General features: G+C 41.2%; 1 protein-coding gene across 46 annotated transcripts in view; it reads left to right on the top strand.

Annotated features, from left to right (window-relative positions):
- LOC102563423 (hypothetical protein) overlaps nucleotides 1–20,970 on the top strand; it is a 718,626-nt gene that overhangs the window by 188,402 nt on the left and 509,254 nt on the right. For 45 of the 46 annotated variants that reach the window (XR_009460815.1, XR_009460817.1, XR_009460816.1 and 42 more), the window contains one exon: nucleotides 20,308–20,437. The gene's annotated coding sequence lies outside the window, so the exon portion shown is untranslated. Of the gene's footprint in view, nucleotides 1–4,882; nucleotides 5,261–20,307; nucleotides 20,438–20,970 lie in introns of those variants that run through there. The other variant, XM_059724326.1, reaches the window with a different exon arrangement.

Genomic DNA, 20,970 nt, shown 5'->3' with positions numbered 1-20,970 from the left:
CCTTGCTGTGGCCCCTTCCCCACTGTCTGCCCTGAGGCACGCATGCCAAGCAAAATGCCTTTGCGTGCCACACTGGCACTCATGCTGGGGTTTGCCTCCCCTGGTCTAGGCTGATGTGATGTAATTTAGGACGGTAGGAGTGTTACATTTAAAGTTAAATCAGAACTCCGAGTGTTCTTTCATCACAGGGGTGTGTATGCATGTGCCAAATTAAACTGGGGATTTTAGACTGTCAAAAAATGAAGAGAAAGTGATCCTACACACAACTATTGTGACAACACTCAGCTTACGTTTACCAATTGATTTTTGTGGTGAGGAGGATGGGAGATGATGCTGGGGGCCAAGAATAAAACTTGGTGAAAAGGCCACGTCAGTGCATCTTGGCAAGCTAGCTCAGTGGCTTCTGTAATTATACTGGTGCCTTTTGTATGTGTGTCTTTTCCACTGAGCTTAAAAAAAGGCTCTCTTCTAACTGCTCCGTCTCCCAGAAGACAAACCACTTTTGCATTCATTGTTTTTCTTCCTGTGGAATCTTTGGTTGAGTCTCCGTTCTGTACTTTTGTTTGCTGACTCCACCAGTACTCTTGGCATGGCTGTATGTCTCCTTCTACTCAGATCACAGAAGGCTTGTGAGGACAGGCACTATCTGGAATAATCTGAGCAATAGTCCCACTTCTGCATGGCTAGATTAGCATTCATGCTCACTGATTCACTTGTCCATAATGGCTCACTGCGTGAAATAACCAGAGCTCATACTAAAACGTACTTGGGATCACTTGTGGTCAGAAATGAAACTCTTTCTTTCTACTACCAAGCGTCTCTCTAAATTTCCTGTGGTGAATTTTGAAAGCCAGAAAGATCTGTGGGGAAGAGGTTGACAGTGCAGGCAGGGCAGTTTATTCTCTCCTTCCCTCCCCCTCCTTTTAAAAAGGAGGAACAGATTATGAAGAACTCAAAACAAGACTTTGAAATTGGTATTACAACTTGGTGAAAAACCACTAGGTCTAAGTTTTTTGTTTTTTTTTTTTTTTTCATTTTTTGTGTGAGAAATAATGCATTTACCAGTTTAATCACCTACCTAGAATTTCCATTGAGGAAGGAGTTGTATGCACAGAACTAAGGCAGAATTTGGAATGGAGAGTGGCACCGTGGATTGGACATTTTTTTTTTTGATATAGTAGAATAAAATGGCTCGCTGGAAAAATGGAAACTAGAAAATATTCCTTATTTCCTACTTATTTCATTTTTCCCCATAAATAGTATAGAAATTTGTTTTTTAATCTCTAAAAGCTAAGGAGCCAAACTGTACAATATCCAGAAATATCAGTGTCCCAACAGGTTGTTCTTTACATTGTTATATTATATTGGGCTCTTTTGCAGCACTTTACAACTTTCAACTCAAATCTGTGCGCTAGGATATCTGTGTGTGTTTAAAGATAATGTTTTCATTCTATTTTTCTGTGGTGGTCTTTTTTTTGTCTCTTCTGCTTCATTTCAGATATGCTATATTTTCATTTTATTTCTAGTTCAAAACAAAAGGTTGGGTTAAATGTAAGGCTTCCAGATTTTCTGTTCATTTGGATGCAGACCTTATGTGTTGGACCAGTATTTAGGTTTCTGTGTTCAGCTCTGTTTTATGACAGTTTTTACAGTGCAAATTCCATAACAATTAACATTCCTTCAGTCTGAGAATAACACTAATGGAGGCCTGTCTGGACTTAGAGAGGTGGAGAAGTGGGGCAGGAGTGGGGGCTTAAGGTGGAATTGATCAGGTCAGATGAAAAAAGCGAGTGGAAAGATGACAATGAAGATAAATATAAGTGTTCAGAAGCATAGAGAGGAAACTTAATGGCGTAATTTTGCTCTCAGATCTTCACTCCAACTGTTTTAAGCCAGATTTTAAGATATTGGGTTTGGTTCCAAAAATCAAATATTTATCTATACCTTAGTCTTAATTACTTAAAATTCTGCGCAAAATTTCAGATGTACCTAACAATGTCAGTAATTTGCATTTTGCATTTTTGCTGGAATTCAAATAATGTTTTGAAATGTATCTTTACTACCTACCATCTCATTCAGACAAATTCTGCTCCCAGTATGCACTGTTCTCTCAGACTTCCAGGCATTGAAAACCAGCCCCAAATTGGTAGAGATAGCAAGATTAAATACTGTCTTTGTTCTCTGTCAAGGTGAATTTCAACCCAAGTCTCACAGTAAGATGATATATATATATTATATTTGTCTTTCCACCAGCATTACCAGAGAGTTTTTAGGTAGACTTATGAACTTGGTTCTACCATACTCTCAGGAGATTTCTACCAGAAAGTTTCAGTGAGACAGTGGCACTGACTTCAGTGTAATGGAGGAGGACTGCTGGTGCTGGTGCCCATCTTGTTCCTGACAGTCTAGCAGTTAAGATGGTAACCAAGGACATGGGAGACCTGGGCTCTAGCCTGTTCTCAGCAGGTTTGGATCCATGTTTCTCATTTGCTAGCAACCCTCAGGTCATGAGCTAGGCAGGGTTGAGGGCATACTCCACACCTCTTGTTAAAGCCAGGTCACTGGCTGGAGAGGAATGAAAAAATCAGAAAGAAGAGCAAGCAGTAAAAAGTTAATACTCTAGCCTAGTGGTGCTCAGCCTCTTTCCCTGGTGGGCCAGATGGACAGTGCCTTGTCTGACTGCGGGCCATATGGTGGTTCTGGTCCACGAGGGCCAGGATCAGTGCAGCAGCTATTATCCAGCCACGGGGAGCAGGGCGTGGGGTAGCCCAGCCTAAGCCTGGCCCTGCAGAGGGCTAAGGGGGCTTCACCTAGCACTGTGGGAGAGGGAGAGGGAGCAGCTATAAGCTAGCTCTGTGGGAAGAAAGAAAGCATGGCCCGGCTCCATGGGGAAGAGGGGTGTATGGCCTGACCCCGGGGGAAACTGGGAGGGCAAGGGCCAGCTTTGTGGAGGGAAAGGGGGGGGAGGTGACCTGGCCCCAACCCAGCCCTGCTGGGGGAAGGTGGTGCAGCCTAGCTCCAACTGGGCACATGGGGCTTGGGGTTTGGGAATTTGACAGGGGGTAGGGTGGCTGTATCAATGGCCACCTCTCTTCCACTGCCAAATTTCCTGACACGTGGGGAGCCCCACAGGCCAGATGTGATGGCTCCTCAGGCTGTTTTTGGCCTGTGGGCTGGAGGTTGAGCACCCCTGCAGTAGCTCAGTGAAGAGGGCATTCTTCAAAGTGGGAGGGCCACTATTCTCCAATGCTGCTTATGGCTTTTATTCAATAACTTTTTAATGCTATAGTTCTAGGTTGCCTCTTGCATGCTGTCGTGGGCTGGCAATCCAGAGTAAGGATTTGGGGATTTTCAGAGTTTGCACGCTTCGCAGGTGGAACTGTATTTCAACAGAGCTGAGGTACAGTTAGATGTCAAGATGACTGGTCTGGATAGGTCCAGGGCAAGAGAGAGCTGTATATGGAATCTCAGTATCCTAATGATTTTGCTGCTGTTAAGGCTAGAAATAGATGTTGCCAAATGAGACGGCTCAGCTGTACCAAGATGTATCCCAGCACTGCTGATCTGCTTCAGTGGGTGAAACAAGCGTTACCTGTTATCCTGTCTGTTGATACTGTGGTAGAGCAGGCATCATATTCTCCCAGGGCTTGAGGGGTTGGTCCTGTGCAGGATTGGGTCCCTCAAGTCCCAGGAATACCTGCCCAACTTTCCCTTCTTAGAGATATGCCGCTGCCTGCCCCCCCCTCCCCCCCCCCCCCTTACTTGGGGTAGCTGGAGAGTACTGGAAGCTTCAGACTTCCTAGGCTCTTCTACCCCAAAGCACATACATGTCCACTGCTAAATAGTAAGCATAAATTAATAATACCACCATTGTTGCATTGTCCTGCCCTAAAGCCAACAGATGTCTGCTGCACAAATTTATACTGCCTATGTTGCATCCACAAATTTGGGGTATTTGCTGTGCAACAAGAGGCATAGATACCTGTTTGCTTGGCCTTTGTGGCAGAAAGGCGGCAAAAGGTGACATCTGTTTCTACCCTTAGATATCTAAAAGCTGTGCAAGTACCACTCAGATGCTTTAGAAGTAGAATAGGGTCTGGACTAAAATACTGGATTTTGGTTGGGAAATAAAGTATAAGTGAAAAATAATAGAAGCTTGGAAACAGTACAGGCATGAATGGAATAAGATTTAAAGCAAAAAAAAGGTTTGGTTTGTACTTTTATATATGATCAGATCACCTACTCTACTCCTTCTAATGTATTTTTTCTTAGAAGGCCAGGCAGAGTGGCACCTTAAATATGAACTCTTTCAGAGAGGCATCAAGTTTTGTATGCAACAGCTTATTTCATCAGATTTATCTGATGCTATTTTTTCTTGTGGGTATAAAGAAGGAGCTTCTTTTTTAAAATTTAAAATGTGCAAACATTTTTCCATTTAATAATCACATTTTTTCTTGTCTTGTTATTAGTAATGATCATGAATAATGGGGAAACAGCTTCCTAGGTTATAAAGGACATTACAGAAGTCCTGCTGTGAGTTAACTGTAAACTAAATTATGTTCAAATCATCAGCCTGGGGCACTGCTCTCCTGCTGTGTTTCATCCTTTCTCTTTCCCTTCCCTGTTTTGTGATAGGCTTTGCAGTCTAGGCCCTGCCAAGAAAACATTCAGAATTGAAAGAAAAACTGACTTGATTTATTGATTAATTTACTTGCAAAGGAAAAAAAGAGACAGTTTTAAATCAATAGCCTGTTTTATTCTACACGCTGTCACAATTCTAGGTTCCTTTATGGAAAAAGAAATGTGACAGAAACCACTCTTTCATAATTATTGGTATGCTTAGCAAAATAGTAGGAAGATTAAAACACATGTTGAAATCAATTATTCTTTCAAATTTTATTTGCAGAAACTCTATTATTGGGTGTGTACTCTCCTCCCAGTCTCCTGCCTTATACACAAACAAACAGACTTTCCAAAGTACCTGGGAATTATCATATTTTTCTGCCTACTGTACTGGCCCCCAATAAAACATGCCTTGTTTTTTGCAGGATGCCGAATTTTTTTTTCCAGAATCATGGCTGACTCTGTGACATAGAATGAAACCTCTTGGGAAAATAGTGTCCAGGACGTGTGGCAGGCTGTCTCCTGTGATGCTCTGCATCCCTGGGCACTCGATGTTGCACAAGGCTGGGCCCCAGACCCTCGCAAACAGCAATAATAAGACTGTTCCTTCCTTAGTATAAGTAGCTTTTTATATAAGGTAATGTAAATAAAATGTTGTTTCCACATTGCAAGCCTCATCAGGATACTACCAGCAGGTCATTTGCTGCTTCAAACGCAAGCTACAGTGCTCTGCCAAAAGCTGTATCTGTGAGATGGTTAACTTGAGACTCTGCCCCTTTAGTTTGCTGAGCACACAAGCGGCAGCCATTTTGGCAACTGCATGTCATGCACAGTGTCTCTAGGCACGCTTCTTTTTCACTAAAGAAAAGAGCTTCCCCAGCTAAAACACCCTAATTTGGGGGGGCTAATTTCTGGGAAAAAGGTATGTTTGAGAAAATGCAGTACCATTGATTTATCTATGGCCCCATTACCATAGCTCCTGCCTGTATGTTACAAAAAGTTTTTAAAATATATTTATCTTCACAACATCCCTTTGGAGGTGGATTGTTATCCCAATTTACAGAGAAGAGGGGGAAAAGTGATGTGCTTATGTTGCACAGTAAAGCTGTGGCAGAACAGGGACTTGACCACAGGTCTCTAAAGTTCCCTAACCACAGGGCCCTCCTTTCTCTATAACGGGCATTGTCAACAAACTCTGGAAGTGGATAAAATGAATAAAGTGAAGGTTTCTCTGTTCTACCTCAAGGTCAGATGCAGTGTGAGAGAAGAAAGGAAGGAAATAATTGCCATATATGGCAGAATTTTTAAAAGAAAGGGATATAAAAGGGATTAAAAACGTTACAGGCCAACTTTTTGACTTGTGTCAAATGCAGCTACAGTATTTACATTTGTAGTCATGTGTGGGTAGAGAAATCAATTTATGCAGGCAAATAACTTTTAAACTTACAAATGACACACTTGTACTGGACAGCTAAAAGCATAATTGCATGTTGCGTTTAAATGCTTCTATAATAACTTGTGAGCAGATTTACAGGAATACCAGGAGAAAGGTACGCTGTCATGGTTATTCTTCTGCTTCCTAGGGGGTAAAAAAGTATGCACGTGTGCTGAAGGGGATGATGTGTGGTCTTAAGGCATTCAGGTTTCTTGCAGTAGAGCCAGCGCTGAGCTCCTGTGAGCTTTTGACTTAAGAGAATTTCCAACCAGCTCAAATAAGACCGAATTCAAGAGAAAGAATAACAACTTCAAGTAAAGCTTTGGACCTGGATGTAAGGCAGTATCTCAGTAAACTGTACCTCTGAGAGGTGTGAACTACCCTTTTCATCTTCAGGCTGTTTAATTCTGAAACTAAATGATGCCTACTTTAAATTTTAACAGTTTTAGTTAATTCCCTGCTGATCACTTTAGCAGTAGCATCCAGCTAATGGGCAAATTCCACAACAACAAAGTTGTTACAGTCCTTCTGATGTGCCAGCATTATCAAATGACCTCCCTGCAATACTCAAAGCTCCATGCTTCAGCTGCAGCAGTTTCTTTTATGCAGTTGTGAAGTGGATCCCAAAAGTTTTAAAATGAAGTATGACCTAAAATAAATGGAACCAGATATAAAATTACGTAAAACAAAACATGCTATGCTGAGTGAATGGTTTATTTCAGATTTTTCAGTGGAAAATGTCCCTCTCCTTCCAACTCCTTTCTCTCCATTAAAAAAGAAATACAACTAAAGTTGTATTAGAGATGCCATTCTTTTGTTTATTGGAAAGTCCTAGAATCTTGGGATTTTACTGAATAATTTAGTTCAAACTTCTCTTAGAGTACAGAAGTCATGGCATGGAAAATAAGTCATGGCATGGAAACTTTCATTAATATAGAGCAATTTCCTAAAAGGTTTGGCAGATTTGGAGCACACGTCTGCTTTAAAGTTCCTGAGATCCTGCTACTTATTATATCAGATTGACTCTAGTGGAAAGTTATAGCCAGGATTGAATTTAGTCCACTGTTCTCAACATGAGTGTCAACTTAAGAGTGAACTATTTCAATGATTCAAACATAAGTATATTTAGAAAAGTGGATATTTGAACACAGGCCAAAGTGCATAAGTTCAAAAATTTTCCTTCTAAATGGTTGTGTTTTAAATGGACCAATTACTTAACTTAGTTCTGAGATGTTACTGTTAATGCAGTCTCTGTTGAAGACTTTGCATAAAACCAGAAAAAAACCCCTTTTTATGGTTTGTAAAAGAACATCTTATCTTGAATGTTGGAATAATTGTACGCATATTCAGACATGATCCCCTTCTTCCCACCTGCACAAGCATGCTGGGTAGTTTAAGCCAAAAATGGGACACATTTGAAGCTATCACCATGTTGAACTAATTTTCTGTGGTTTTCTCATTGTTAAAGTAATTTTGTATATGATTTCCCTTCTTTATGATATATGCTGATGTCATCGTACATAATTAAGAAAAAGACTGGAGTAGGAAAATAAAATTGGTTCATTATTGTTTTGGTCACCTTTGTGATTTGGTACTGTATTTACTTGAATATAAGACAGCCCCCTCCCCCCCCCAATTAGATTCTATATATGGAAAAATTAAAAATTTGTTATAATTTTCCAGGTATAGAGTCTAATTATTGGAAATTTGCCTGGAATTTGTCCCCCCTCCCACTAGTATAGCAGGGAAAATAAATCCGGGGGGGCTAGGTAACCCACTTGCCCTCTACTTCCCCTAGCTTTACCCCCTGCACCGTATTTCCCCCCACTCCTTACTGTCAAATGCTGCTCTCTTTGAGCACATGGAATTGAAGGGGAAATTTGAAAACACTGGCCTTGAAATAAGCATAATTTACCATATAGGCTAATTACTACAGGTACCCATAGACTTAGTTCATCCAGAATTGATGCATTTTACCTTTGTGAAATAAGGAATGGAAAAAATACTGTTGTATCAAGAAAAAGAAGAAAAAAAATAGGTCAACTTTTCATTTTGGGTTGATTCTAATGTGGAGCTAATCAACACAAAGTTTCTGTCTCTTAAGAGGTCAGATCTATAAGTCAGGGCCATGACCAGCAATTAAGTGGCAGATAACCTCTGATGTACACTGTGTATATCAGCATAATAGACCAATTTTTAAATAATTAACTCTTCACAAATAATTTTTTCAACATAATGGACACACACACAACTTTTTAAAACATGAAACACCTGGAAAAATCTCATTGTAGGGCAATGAAGAAAAAGCAAAAGCAAAACCTAACGTATAAATGAGTTTAATAGAATAAGCCCCAATATTATAATGGGTTTCATTCCAGTGCTGTGATGCATTTTTTCTGAACTCACCATAAGACTGATGCCTTATGCTGCCCTTGTAAGCTCTGGGTAGACCAACTCTCTAGTGTATTTGGACTTCTGCCTTAGTTTCTTTAAAGTCTGACAACTTGTTCATTCTTGGGGCCAAATTAAGGCATAGACACTACAGACCAATGATAAGGACCTGAGCTCACAGGACCATGAGAATTTTTTTCCCTTTTCAAAATAAAAGAAAAAATGAATACATTTCTTGTGCTAATGGCTAAGAAGAAAAGCTAAAAAGTTACCCAAGTTATATTTAAGTGTAGTGTCTATGTGCAGCCTGAAACAGAAACTGTGAAATGTTAATTGCCTCTTTCATCACACTGGGATGAAAATCACACAGCTCTGGGTAGTTACTAACACCATCCATGTAGGCCTTTGCTGCAGGAGAGAAGAGAGTAATGGGTCTGGCTTGCCCTACTACACAGATGAGTTTCAGGTAGGAGATATGTAGGAAAGGGTAAGTTTCTCAGTGTCTCGGGATGGTGGGTCACTGGAGGTATTACCCCTCTTGCTGCCCTGGAAAGGAAAACTAGGGAGGGGGAGTGACATGCCGTTGCTTCAATGTCTTTTTGGAAGGGAGTCATTCCCCTACCTCCAACAGCCTTTGCAAGTAGGGATTGGCACCACATCAGAGGAACAGGGTAGTGAGGGCAGGTCAATGTCATGGCGTGTCTAGGTCCTGGATTGACATAATCCAGCCATGCATGTTTTGATGTTCTGCCTCCCATTTAGCAAAATGTATCCTTTTTGTGTTCTCAATCAGATCCTTCCCTATCATCACTTTTGGGACAGTTGACTTGGTTACCAATATGCATTCTCTTTCAAAGTGCACCCGAGAGTGCAACTGTTTTTGTACCGTTTAAACAGAAACTGAGACAAGAACCTTTTTGCTTCAGGGTTCTGTTCCGTTTTGGCTCTTGTGCTGCCATCATTATTAATATAATTTAAGCACCTTTCAAAATGCAAGGAATTATGTGACTAGCATTCTTTTTCTGTACTTTAGCTTTTTTTCCTTCTCTCTGTTTTGGATAAATTGTGCTGCCAGGGCAGCACACAGTTTCATCTTTTGTTATGCCACTCACTAGTCAGTGTCACTAAAATTTTGAAGTACAAATTGTATCAGATCAGCATTTTATTCGCAAAAATGGATTTTGATATCTCAAAGGGGGAGGGGAGGGGCTCATACTTTCCTTTGTTGAGAAGCCACATTTGTAATCTGTTATCCTTTGAAAAATGCCCATAAAAATTAAAAGAACAAGAACAAAAGAAAATCTGGACTTCAGTCAACCAAGTAATTAAAACAAAATATTAAAAAAAAATGTTACTGTGAATTAGTTCCAGGAAAATCCCACAGTCCATTTGATTCCACAGCCTTTTCTGTCTTTTTGTAATATACCACAGCAGAATGAGAGGAGTAAACTGTTCTCTGTGCTCCCGCCTTTTTCTGGGGTTTCTCTTCAGGACTGTAGCATGATGGAACAACTATAATTTATCGACCTTCTGTCTCTGTAGTTCTTTTCTGGGGGCATTAAAACTGATTTTGTGTGTTTCAGCATGTGATGCATGCCCCTTTATCCACCACCAAAGAGCATGTACTTGTTTCAGCTGCCAAGGTGCAGAGAGAACCTAACTTCAAGCTTTAGAATGGTCAACTGTTGGTGATTTCCATAAGGGCGTGTTCAGGCAGTTCTAGCCCCACTTATTTGTGAAGCCATCATGTACCATGATAAGGGTATGTTATATTTGTAGTGCCACAGGACTTTGAAACACTGCAGAAATATCACATTACAGCACTATTGCTTCCCCTCCCCTGTGGTGGGGGAACAGGCAGACTATTAAGTCATAGGGTAGCAGCCCCAATGGCAGAGGAACTGGGAGTGTCCATGCCACTTTCGTTCCTTACTTCTCTGGGAGGGATTGGAGAAATCAAAGCACTGTGGGATGCCGGAGGACCAAGAGGCACCTCCTTTCTTCTTCTGCATCACCCCCTCCTTTCCCTTTCCCTCCCAAAGTACTGTGTTGCACTGTAGAGGTGTTATATGTAAAAGTTCCTTTTTCATCCAGGAATGTTTTTGTGGTGTGTCCACCACTTTTTTTAGCATTGCAGGGGATGTGTACACGCTTCCATTTGACTTTTGTAGCACTACATAAGTCTGTCTGTAGCTTGATGCAGGCCCCTTCTTTCTCCTTACTGAATGCTGTGTGGTGTGTTTGGGTGTGGTGAGGGTACAAAGAGATTCATAGTATGATGTGAGAAGAAAAGATGGATTCTTTTTGGCCTGTATATGAAATGTGCATCCAATTGTGCTATCTTAAAGCCATTTGACAGTTCTTACTGCAAAGGGTGTATATGTGTGTGAGGGAGAGGGAGATGTGTGCAAGTTATTATTTGGGAATGAGATGAAAAGAGACATTTCATATCTAGGTAATTTGCAATTGGTTTGAATTGATCAGAATAGCTTTTTATCTGCTAATGACAATGAAGATGAATTAAGCTCTGTTTTATGTAATGGATTAAGGAGTGAGGTAGGTTTGACTTGTTTTAAAATGTGCATTATGTATAGCTTTAAAAAGGCTGTCATATCTTGAGAGAGTTCAGTATTAAATGTGAATAGCTCAAGGTTAAAAAAAAAATAAATATCCAGGAGTGCATATTTCATAAAATTAAAACTTAAACATTTTTAAGTTCTTTTAACAAAACCAGTATGTTTCCCTGTGCTTTTAATGTTCTGTGGCTAGAATGTGCCAGAATGAAACCCATTGACGAATAGTAAAATCTGAAGAAATGGAGGGCAAAAATGGAGCTCCAGTGATGGAGATTCTCTCTCTTGTGGGTTGTTAGACCCACAAGCAATCTCTGTCCTTATCTCTCAAATCAAATAACAGCAATAATAATCTCATTAGAATCTTCCAGCTGAGGATCTCTTAAGGCTTTACACACATTAGTTGATGACTCTTTGCAGTAGTGTGAGGGTTAAGCATTATTTGCACTGGAGGAAACTAAAGGCCACATACCTTGGCTGTAAAGGTACTCTGGGATTTTTTTATTCTGAGTCTCCCCATCTTTTTGCCTTAACCCCATATAATTGGTCTTTCTTCATATACCTTATGGCATTACAACAAGGATTTATCGGAATGCTAAGGTTTTTCTCCGTTTGACCAGCTGAGTTAGCCAGCACTTATTTTTTTCCAGTCTTTTCCCCAAGTTTCTTAATATCCCCTTTCAATGAATTTGCCCTTTCATTACCTTCTTGTGTCCCATTATCCATATATGTTCTTTTCTCTCATTTTCCTATTTAGTGTGGTTCCTTCTTGCTCTCCTTAGTCTTATTCCAGCAGACTCTTAGCTGTGATTCAGACATCTGGCCTATCTTTTCCCTACTTCTCTCCCCTGTTTTGTTTCCCAGATTCCCAACCATCTTCTTTTATCCAGGGTCAGGTCCTGTGCCTGTAAAAACATCCAGGGGGTGCTAAATTAGCAGATGTGACTATGTAAGGCTACAAACAGATGCCACATTTGTCCTGGGAGAAACTGTTTTTCCCAGAACAAAGTGTAGTTTTTCAGCTGTCCAGAACAAACCCTTGTTCTGAAATAAACCCTAAAAAGATTAATGTTATAAGAAGTGCTAACTGTTTGTCCCAGGACATTGAAAATGGTGTCTGAACAGTTCTCCTGGGGTTTCATCATTGAATCAATGGCAGAAAAGCATCAGTGCATTCAGCCACTAACTAAACTGTGATGGGTGTACACGTCAATCTTGGGACTTTCCTATTCTGGGGCAAACATAGGCATATCTTGTCCTGAGACGCATGCAGCGTCTGTTCTAGCCTAAGAGGAGTATGTGGAATGCCTCCCGGTATAAGCATTTGAGCTCTGGTTTAGAAAGCTAGACCTAGTTATTTAATGGACTTGGGATTAACAACCATGCTGGTAATACTTTCATAGTTTCATAGTTGATGAGGTCGGAAGGGACCTGAGCAGACTTTCTTCCTGTGACTTTTTTTTGCAGGGTTGAGGGGTACTTGCTGTGAATAAAGTAACGTATTATAGGGGAACGTGCCAAAGTTGTCAAGAGGAGGCTTGGATCTGTCTACCTTATTTGCATTTTTTCTGACTTGTTTTATTTTTTAAATAAAAGTAGGGGTTGCTGAGTGTTGGAAGCTTGCTAAATGGAGAGGTTGTAAGAGAGAAGGGGATTCACCTTTCAGTTCAGCTGTATACCTTGATTTATTTATTCAGTTAATCATCTGCTACCTGAAACTGGGGCATAGTGGCAAGATGAAAAGTAAAGTGAAATAGAAGGACTGAGACCAGGAGCATTTTCAGGGTCAAATTTTCAATTATGCAGCAGATCCTTCACTTAATAATGGACTTGATTTGCATGAACCCCCAAATTGCTGTCTCCATGTAAAAGGAAGAAGAAGAAAAAATGTATATGTGTGCTTTTCATGTATAGAAATGCTTGCACAATAATGGGGGCCGAGCTTGCAGGCCTTTGGGAAACGTTGCTGTCAGAATTCAATGCAAAATCTTGAATTGATTTCAGCTGAGCCTGAGTAAGGGTCTCAAGATTTGGCTTTTAGATAACCCAATCATCACTCCAAACAGCGCAAGAGTGGAGGAACACATTCCAAGCGATATCTCCAGAGTTAATTTAGACTCGTGGCTTTTCTTGTTCACACCAGTGGTTGTGACGCATTTTAAGGTGTTCTTTTCTGAGTATTTGAAGAACCTATCACAGACACAGGTGACAGCTGGGCTTTAAAATTTTCTTGGCAGTTAGCTCAAAGAGTATTTTCAGACTGAACTCTCTTCAAGTGGTAAAATCTTCTAAGAATGACCTCTTCCATCCGAGGTTTGCAAAACTATAGAGTTTGCTCTTTGTCCACTGGCAGAGCTCCGATAATTACATTAAAAGATCCAAGGAATACTTTCACAATGATAAGATTAATTTTGATTGCTTCTACATACTAGTTAGCTGAAAACTTTGTTGTGACTGCCAAATAAGTGCAATCCCATATGACTTTCTTTCATAAACTTCTGTGGGTGGCTTTTCTTGTTGCAGGTTTAGCTGTTAAAGATGGAAAATGTGCTGCTTTGCATTTGAAGACCGGGCTTTCTAATTGGAATGTCAGTGGTCTTCTATTTATCTACTGCTGTTTTAGTGTGTAGTGCATTCCTCAGCCAGATAATTAATTAAATGCAGCATTTTATGCTGGGTAACCTACAATCAGATAAGTATGAGGAGGAAATGTGTATCTGTTAAGTGCTGTAACTACTTCAGGTGCAAACTGAACTAACAGAAGTATGCAATGGCAAAACATGCACACTCCCACACAGTTATTCTGACCATGATTTCAGCACGTCAGAAGACATTATGCTGTACATATTATCCTTGTATTAAAAAATAGTGAGTTTCTAAACCACATATTGTCCAGGCTAGTGGTTCCCAACTGTGTCTGAGTCAGAGAATCCCTCAAAAATGTTTTGAATTTGGTGGGGCCCTGATTGAGAACCAAGGCTGTGTTGTCTCCGTTTATCCCAGTGGTTCTCACCCAGGGTACTGGTGTGTGTTCTAGCCTTTATTAGGTTACCTGATAAACCTAAAGCTGGTAGGAGCAGAGATATAACTAATGAGTTCTGTGCCCCAGGCAAAACTGCCCTGTGTCTCCAGGGGGTGTGAGATGGGGTGGGGGGGAAGGAGGCTGTTTTTATCTGCCCTGGGTACCTCCACACTCAGTTCCTCTGGTTGGGCAGTGCAAGGGCCTGCTCCATAGCCCAGCCTGACTCCTCTGGTTGGGCAGCGCAAAGGCCTGTGGCTGCCATGCATGCTCTTCCCACAGTCCTTCCCAGTCTCTTCATGCACCTCCCAGAAACAAGTCTGTGGGACAGTGCCACCTCCCTGGTGCACTTTTGTTTCTTGGAGGAACATTGGGGTCAGGCAGGGAAGAGGTGCAGGAAAAGCCTGGCTCCAGCTGCTGATGCTTCCCTATAGGCCTCTGCAGGAGATGCTTGGGGTGTTTTAACTTGGCTGTGGCAGCACCAGGAGCTCATAGTGCTACAGCTGGCAACCACTGGCTTAGACTATTATGATAATGACCTCAGCTCTAACCCTTGTATATCTGTGTAGCACAGGATCTTTCTTGTAAACCACAGTGGTGAAAATGTGGCTGAACTTTTAAAGGTGTTGCTAGTTCAGGGAATCAGTTCTGCTTGGTATTGACAACCCTCGGACTTTCCACACTATCTTCGCTCTATAGCTTGGTGGAGACCCTGAATACAAGACACTCTTTTTCATGTGGGCCTTCTTATTTGCTCCTTTCATGTTTGCTATTTTATTATGAAAGTTTTGTAATTCACCTGTTTCTTTTAACTTCGTACAGAGACCTTGGAAATTATGGTTAAAGAAATGAATTCTGACAAATACATATGACACAAGCAAAACACATTATCTAAAAGAAGTGATGTGTACCGTATTTACTCAAATACAAGATGAGTTTTTTCCTTCCAGTTAGCACAGGGAAAAAAAACTCTCGTCTTTTATTCACATACAAGGAAATCTCATTAAATACATTGTCTGTCATTAAACTAATGCCAGAAGTAGCACGTGCTCAGTAATGGAAAGTAACTGGGAAATTTATTAAATGGAACCAACATTGAGTATGATTATAAAATACATACAAAATATATAAATGTATGAATATAAAATACATATAAAATACATGGCCCATATTGGGCAAAAAACATGCTGATTAGAACCTACCACAAAGATAAGTTAGTACAGCCCATCTGAATGAGATGTATACCAGTGCCCACTGAGCGTAGCCCTCCTTAGCACGGACTCTTTCAAGTCATGGTGAGCCTCTACACCATGACATATTGACTTCTTCACTCCCACAGCTGAGCTGTGCCTTTTTCCCCATTTCCATTCATTCCTGTGTCTTCACCAGCCTTAAATGTCTGGCAAACATCATGAAATGAGGCCCCAAACATTTCACCCAGAATCCCTTTGTCAGCCCCTCTCTCAGCCTGTTGCATATGATTAGTGTGGCCCTGTCTTCCATGAGGTAAAGCTGAACATGGTTGCCCTGTGCCTCATCTGCATATAATTTTTTGGAGGATCCCAGGACAAGAACACCTGGTTCCAGTCATAAGTGCTGCAGAGCCAGGATCCAAAGTTGAAAGGTGTGCATGAAGAGCAGTTGTTCCTTAGCACGCAATCCTTGAAGCACAAAGGAAGTCCATTCCCATGTGGAGAAAAGGTAACAGAAGGGCTGGGAAGCCCTGTTGGCTAAACCAGGAAATCACGGTCCTCTTAAGAAAGAAGAAAGAGGCTTACAGACAATGGAAGCTTGGGGTAGGCCCCAAGGAGGACTATTCCATGATGGCCCACATTTGCAAGGAACAGATAAGAAAGGCTAAAGTAGTGACCAAACTTAGATTGGCAATGGGAATCAAGGACAAGAAGAAATCCTTCTTTAGATACATAGGGAACAGGAGGAAAACAAATGGGAGTGTGGGGCTATTGCTCAACAACTCAGGAGAGGTGGTTACTGGCACCCAGGAGAAAGGTGAATTCCTGAACGACTACTTCGCCTTGGTGTTTCACTGGACTAAGGGGAAGACCATGCCAGGTAGAGTAGAGGATCTAGTATCCCATGATGTACTTGCAAGAAAATTGGAGGATTGTAGGCTTAACTCCAAGACAGATGGGTGAGAAACTGGCTGCAGGCTAGGACCCAGAGAGTAGTAGTGAATGGATCTGTGCCATCCTGGTGAGAAGTGGGCTGCGTTGTTCCGCAGGGGTCTGTGCACGGTCCAGTACTTTTCAACATCTTTATTAATGATTTAGATGTGGGGGTGAAAAGCTCACTGGCCAAATTCGCGGACAACACCAAGTTATGGGGAAGATAGGCTACAGATACAGGCGGACCTAGACGCGTTAGCAAGTTGGGTGGATCGGAACCTGATGAAGTTCAATGTTGAGAAATGTTAAGCACTGCACCACCTTGGGATGAGCAACCCCCAACACACCTACAAGCTTGACAACACCAAACTGACTAGCACCATTAATGAAAGGGACCTAGGGATAATAATAGACCACAGTATGAATATGAGCCAGCAGTGTAATGTTATAGCCAGTAGGGCAAATAATATTCTGGCATGCATCTACAGCAAAGCCGAGGTGATTCTTCTGCTCTACTCGGCACTGGTGAGACCGCAGCTGGAGTACTGCATCCAGTTCTGGGCAGCACATTTTAACAAGGATGTGGACAAGCTTGAGAGAGTCCAAAAAAGAGCCACCCATATGATCAGAGTCTTAAAAGGCAAGCCATATGAGGAAAGGCTGAGGTATCTGAGGCTCTTCAGCCTGAGGAAAAGAAGGCTGAGAGGGGACCTGGTAGCAGCTTAGTTACACTAGGGGAGTACATCAAGGGCTTGGTGAGCAACTGTTCATCATGGCACCCAAGGGGAAAACCAGGAGTAATGGCCACACACTTCTAGAAGATCAATTCAGGCTCAACATTGGGAAAAACATCTTCACAGTCAGGGTGTTCAGACTATGGAATAAGCTCCCTCCAGAGGTGGTGCAATTACCTACCCTGGAAATCTTTAAGAGGAGACTATACAGTCTCCTTGCTGGGGTAATCTGACCCCAAGTTATCTTTCCTGCTTGGTGCTGGGGGCTGGACCCAATGATCTTTTGAGGTCCCTTCCAGCCTTACAGTCTATGAAGTGAGGGCTAATTATCACATGGAGCCTTGGGGGAGGGGGCAGAGAGGGGACGGTATCTGGTGTACACAAACATGATGATCAGTGCTGAACTGTGGGGTCATAGTGGTTTAAATGCCATTGACTCTGTTGGGGGCCCAGTCCAATGAACTATATGGTAAATCATGAGCCTCTTGGTTTTGGACTAGTATCATGCATAGTTTGGACTATATATAAGTGGGTGCATCTACACGTGCATTTACTGCGCAGTAACCAAAATTGGTGTGCAGAATGTGCGTGCATCTACACATGCACACTCATACTGTGCAATAAATATGGCAACTTACACCGACTTAAGCATCATGCAGGTATCAACTTTATGTTTGATTAGTTACTACTTAGGGGCTACTTGACCCCTCCCACCGCATTCATTTCCCCTGCTTTAGCAGTGGGAAGGGGATACATTCAAGGCAAACCTCCAGTAATTAGATTCCGTACCTGGAAAATTATAACAAATTTATAAATTATTCGTATGTAGAATCTAATTATTGGAGAGTTGTTTTATATTCAGGTAAATATGGTATATTTACAGTTCTTAGAATGAACATATTTCTGAAAAAAGAAAATGGTTTTCCCTATTTCTTTTGTCATTGAAACTTTCAGCAAAAATACCTTTCTTTGACTTTGGGTCTGGAATTTGGTAAAAGGATACGCTGCTGTAGCTTATTCTTTAGATACTTCATAACTCTCCTCCATGTCTTTGGTTTTGTATTACATTGTTCAAAGTGCTAAAAAACTGCGTTTTAAAACACTGGTGATTTCAGAAAGGAATGTTTATACAAGTTGATTTACTTATGTATCAGACTGTAGTTTTGAAGGTAAAACTATATACCTGTATGTTTTTTTTTTTATATATACACAGAGTTTTACCTCCATTAATGCCTACAATGTTGCTAAAAATATGGATGTGTAATCATACTGGATGAGAAAAGCATTAATATTTAAAAAAATGAATAGGGAAATTGCAAATACTGTTGTGCAAGTAATTTTCACATTTAATTTATTCTATTTTATTGGGGTTTTTTAATTAATGCTTGCTTAATAAGGTATACTTGATTGTATTTGCAAAACAATTTGGTCTGCAACTCAGAATTTCAGAATTTCCTTTTCTGTGAATGGAAAAAGTTGTGTTGTATGCTTTCTATAGTGGAAGACCTCTCTAGGTCTTCCTTGTAGTGGTGGAGAGGCTTGCATGTTCTAGTGATCCTGAAAGCAAGGCTGTCAGGAGCTTCATGCTCCTGGTAGGGTCACCCATGGTGGCAAGGTTGAGGGGGAGGTTCCTGTCTAAGAGCAATCCAAGAAGACCTCAACAGCAGACCAGGCAGAAGAACAATGTAACCCCCTTTTCAGCAGCTGTGAAGGTGGATGAAGGCTGCAGCAGATCAAGGGTCTCCAATCGTCTTGGATTCCATGCCATTGGACTTAGATCTCTATTTGTCAAGGACTGTGCAGTTGTTGGTGTGCGACAACATTCTCACGCTAAAAGAAGTCACGCACAGGCGTCTTCCTTACAGGAATCATACATCTCCTCTGCACAACAGGGAAGTCGTATGGTGATTGGCGAGTGGCAACGGGGACAGGACTGTGAGATCTGGAAGTTCTAGTCATGGACCGGCACGTAGGCGGTGGATGTTCACTTCAGTCATCATGTTCAAGGACAGAGGCAGTAAGAGCAGTTTGGCAGCTGCACCCACAACTGAGCAGTCCTATCTAGGATCCCCTCTGCTCACCCCGCATAGGGAGGGGGCTAGAAAAGGTGTCCCCCAAACATAGTCTGTCTCGATCAGTTCCTGACTGGATAATTGCATCCAATGGGATCACTCCTATGCGGTCACAAAGAAACAAAAATGATTTTTGGAACCTGGAACGTATGAACCTTAATGGTCATGTTGTTCCCATGCCTGACTCCCTCCTCCCAAAGAGAATCTTTTTCTCACAGCGGGAAGAAGGTCAGCGAAGTAGCAGAGGGCAAAGAAAGCGCTTCAAAGACAACAAATACAGTTTGCAGAAGTTTTCAAAACTGTAAAATGTTGGTTTTGCTGTGCAGTGAGATGAAAACCCAAACGTCACCCTGAAGGCAAACATGAAGAGGTGTAACATCAACATCAGCACTTGGGAGACCCTCGCTCAGGAATGACCAAAATGGAGGAAGGCTCTTTGGGAGGAACTCAGCACTTTGAAACAGCTCATCGACAGGCAGAATTGGAAAAGAGAAACAGGTGAAACGAATATCCAACGCAGCAACACAGTGCCCATCCCTCCTGAAAACATCTGTCCTTACTGTGACAAGACGTGGATCTAGAATTTGACTATGGAGTCACCTGTGGACTCACTATTAAGATCTTTGGAAGACAATCTTACTTGTTTGCGAGTGATCGCCTATCATCATAGTGGAAGAATGGCTGAAAATGAATCAGCTGATGTAATGAGCCACACTACTCCATCTGTTTTTCAGCATATCCAAAAACATTAAAAGGCTTTCAGCAATGGTCTACCTATGGTACATTTATCCTATTATGGATCTGATTTGGACAAATAAAAGGAGTTCAAACAAAAAGCTATAGTAGGCTACAAAAACCAAAAAAACTCTAATTTTGTATTGTGTTGACATAGTTGGCCTTTTGTCTGCAGCGTGGAAGTTGGATGCACATTTTACTCCATAAGTCTGTACCTTCCTAGTTATGTTTCTGCACTTGAAAGTACTTCTAGGAAAGGCATCCTGGCAAAAACTTTATGTAATATTTTCTTTAATTGAAACAATGACCAGATTGCAATATCTATCCAGACTACTCTATTGTAACTGCACCTAAAAGAGCTTTCTTAATTTTTATAGAGTTTAAAGAAAGCTCTTTTAAGTGCAGGTACAATAGAATAGTCTGGATAGATATGGCAATCTGGTCATTGTTTCAATGCATTTGACTTCAGTATGTACTTGACAAAATTCACTGTGGGCTTTGCTATTTAAAATAATTTCATTATAACTATTTTTTTTCCTTTCTATTGGCATAAACTTACTGAGTACATGTGTTCTGCTCTCTCTCTCTCTCCATTTTAGGTATGAATCATGTCAGTACAGTGAAAGATGAAGATACGCATTTCTGAAGTAGGAGTGTGCATATGATTAAAGGATTTGAACAGAGGACTCCGAACTGTAGTTCCTTCCTGCTCCAGGAGGGATACCTGAGGTGAGTGAGTAATGGGATAATTTATAATTAACTTGGGCTTTTCTTCAGGAGGCCTGTAGTCAAAACAGGAAGATACAGTTTGGCTAGTTTCAAATAAGAATAGAAGAAACTTCAGATACTGCAGTCACACCCTTTAATTACAAGCACCTTCAGAGCTTTTTTTCCTGGTTAGTAACAAGAGGCTTTCCACATTTGTGACATGAGGTTTCTATAAATTGCACGCATTTCAGCTTTTCAGCTCCCTTCAGTACATATTGTTGGATGTTTTCCCCCCTCAGAAATCAAAACTGAACTGTTAGAATTTAATTCTCCTTTCCTGAAGCAGCCCTAAGTAAAACTAGTCATAGCAGAGCACACTGTGGGTAAGTGCAGACATTTAGGGATGGGGGAGAAGTTAAATTGGTTCAAAATGGCCACTAAATCTAATTTTAGTTCACCCCGGACGCGGACTTTACACTCAGACCCAGACTTAGTGATTGGAAATCAGTTTAAACCTGTAACTACAGGAGTTCTGCAGACACTAGCCAGTCTGA

Source organism: Alligator mississippiensis, chromosome 3 (genome assembly GCF_030867095.1).
Source record: "Alligator mississippiensis isolate rAllMis1 chromosome 3, rAllMis1, whole genome shotgun sequence".
Classification (NCBI taxonomy): domain Eukaryota; kingdom Metazoa; phylum Chordata; order Crocodylia; family Alligatoridae; genus Alligator; species Alligator mississippiensis.
The sequence above is the reverse complement of the archived record's forward strand: the minus strand, read 5'-3'. Positions and strand labels throughout refer to the sequence as shown.